The sequence below is a fragment of the Cebus imitator genome, unplaced genomic scaffold (assembly GCF_001604975.1).
Source record: "Cebus imitator isolate Cc_AM_T3 unplaced genomic scaffold, Cebus_imitator-1.0 Scaffold335, whole genome shotgun sequence".
Taxonomy (NCBI): domain Eukaryota; kingdom Metazoa; phylum Chordata; class Mammalia; order Primates; family Cebidae; genus Cebus; species Cebus imitator.
Window position 1 is genome coordinate 1,435,844 of NW_016107650.1, and position 2,395 is coordinate 1,438,238.

A 2,395-nucleotide genomic window follows, 5' to 3' on the forward strand; every position below is an offset into this window, starting at 1 on the left:
AACCCAGGAGGCGGAGGTTGCGGTGAGCCGAGATCGCGCCATTGCACTCCAGCCTGGGTAACATGAATGAAACTCCGTCTTAAAAAAAAAAAAAAAAAAAAGAAACATGCGACTGAACAGAATGGAACTCAAGAGACGAGAAATGCTGCTTCGATCTACGTCTCATTTGGTTAGACGGTTGCGACATAAAACGTACTTTAGTACGAAAAAAGCTGAAAAGCACTGACCAAATAAGTCTAATCCCACACCCGACAGCAACCCTGCACCCTTACTTGCCCGTTATTCTCTAGCTCCTTTAACAGCTGCATTAAAAACCCTGGCATACGACAGGGTCCATGTGAAACCCGTATCAACAAAGCCGGTGTCCGTTCAATGGGACACGCAGGACTCAGCGACCTTTTCCCAAGAGCCAAATCTGTAGATCCCCCAGATAAGAACCAACCACTTAACTGCCAAGAGGATGGGATGTTCCGCCTCAACCCCTCAGCCAAGCACGCCCACGCTGAGTCCCTAAGCCCGGACCCAGCCAGCTAGTCCCGGAGCGCCGGGCGAGGGGGCGGGCGGTGGGGTCCCGCGCGCCCGAGCCTACCAATCGCGGCGCGCGCCTCGGGAACGGCGCCCACCAACCAATCGGGAGCGCGGAAATGAGAGCGCGCCAAAACCGACCCAGCCAATGAGGCAGTCCCTCGAGTCACCTCCCTACCCCGCCCCGGCTCCCGCGACCATTCAACAGCCCCTCGGCCCTTACCCCTGCCGTGGCCCCGCAGCTGTCAGAGGAGGACGCTGCTTCAGCGGCTGGCAGGAGCGAAGGCGAGTCTTCTAGGGGCCGTGCGCTTTGCGCCCCTGCGTACCCACCTCCTGCCACCTCTTTCACACTTACGGGTGGAGACGTTCAATCCTCGTAACGAACGCAGGTAGCTGTGGCAGCGGCACCCCGAAGAAGGCCGCAGCTCACCTACGCTGATCCCCACGGTCACTGGAGTGTCTGACGGTCGCTGCAGTAAAGCTCTTCCAACTCCTCCCGCCAGCTCGGGACGACCACGTGACCACCCGACGCAGACGAGGGGCGGGGCCTCTAGAATCCCGCGAATGGCCTCTCCGCTCCGCCCCGCCCCTTCCTGCGTCTGCGCGGTCAGCGGTAGCGTGTACTTGCGGGCGGCGCGGGCCGGGAGTTGTTTTCTTAGACCAGCCCCTCCGATCCTGCGCTCGGAACTTCCTTAAAATGCAGTTTTAGGCCTTAACCAAAGGCATAAAGATTTGCCTCCATTAGCCGTTAACGCCGGAAGAACAAAATATTGAATGTGCATATATATATTAATGTGTAGTACACGACATATATTTGTGTGAAGCCCTGGCTCCACGGACTTGTACTAGGAACTTTTATATTTTGACTTTTTGTGTTTTGACTATGTTGTGGTGCAATCGCAGTTGTTCAGGGAGACCGCGATCACTTAATCCTCCTGCTGTTCACGGAGTGCCTACTACGTGCCAGTTACTGCTGTTCTAGGCACTGAAATTAAAACTTGCTGTTGCAAGTTGAAGGAGCAGAAAAAACTTGGTAATAATTACGTTTAGCCATTCCTTATTTCATACAATTCTTGGCCGGGCACGGTGGCTCACGTCTGTAATCCCAGCACCTTGGGAGCCTGATGCGGGTGGAGCCCCTGAGGTCAGGAGTTCGAGACCAGTCTGGCCACTATGAAGAAACGTCTCTGCTAAAAATATAAAAATTAACCTGACGTGGTGGCAGACGCCTGTAATCCCAGCTACTCGGGAGGCTGCGGCAGGAGAATCGCTTGAACCCGGGAGGTGGAGTTGCAGTGAGCCGATATCTGGCCATGCACTCCAGCCTGGGCAACAGAGCGAGACTCTGTCTCAAAAAGAAAAAAATTATCAGATGACTGCCCCGTGAACATAGTACGTTTGGGCACACTGGAGTCCAGTCAGAGCTTTTGTTTACAACTACCATAGATATTAGCACAAGCCTGTTTTCCCGTTTCTTAACTTTTCATGGAAGTATCATTCTCACAGGGAAGTTCCAGACCAGCCTGGCCAACTTGGTGAAACCCCGTCTCTACTAAAAATACAAAAATTAGCCAGCGCGGTGGTGCGCGCCTGTAATCCCAGCTACCCGGGAGGCTGAAGCAGGAAAATCCCTTGAACCCAGGAGGAGGAGGAGGTTGCAGTGAGTAGAGATCACACCACTGCACTCCAGCCTGGGTGACAGAGCAATACTCTGTCTTAAAAAAATACAAAAAGGCCGGGCGCGGTGGCTCAAGCCTGTAATCCCAGCACTTTGGGAGGCCGAGGCGGGTGGATCACGAGGTCAACAGATCGAGACCATCCTGGTCAACATGGTGAAACCCCGTCTCTACTAAAAAAAAATACAAAAAAT

The 2,395-nt window shown here is 53.8% G+C and overlaps 1 protein-coding gene across 3 annotated transcripts in view; it reads right to left on the minus strand.

Annotated features, from left to right (window-relative positions):
• The window catches only part of GMNN (geminin DNA replication inhibitor), a 12,942-nt gene extending 11,872 nt beyond the window's left edge, over window positions 1–1,070 (minus strand). The window contains exon 1 of one of the 3 annotated variants that reach the window (XM_017505234.2): window positions 749–1,070. The gene's annotated coding sequence lies outside the window, so the exon portion shown is untranslated. Of the gene's footprint in view, window positions 1–310; window positions 546–748 lie in introns of those variants that run through there. The other 2 variants (XM_017505233.2, XM_037730198.1) reach the window with 2 other exon arrangements.
• Between the last annotated feature and the right edge of the window lie 1,325 nt (window positions 1,071–2,395).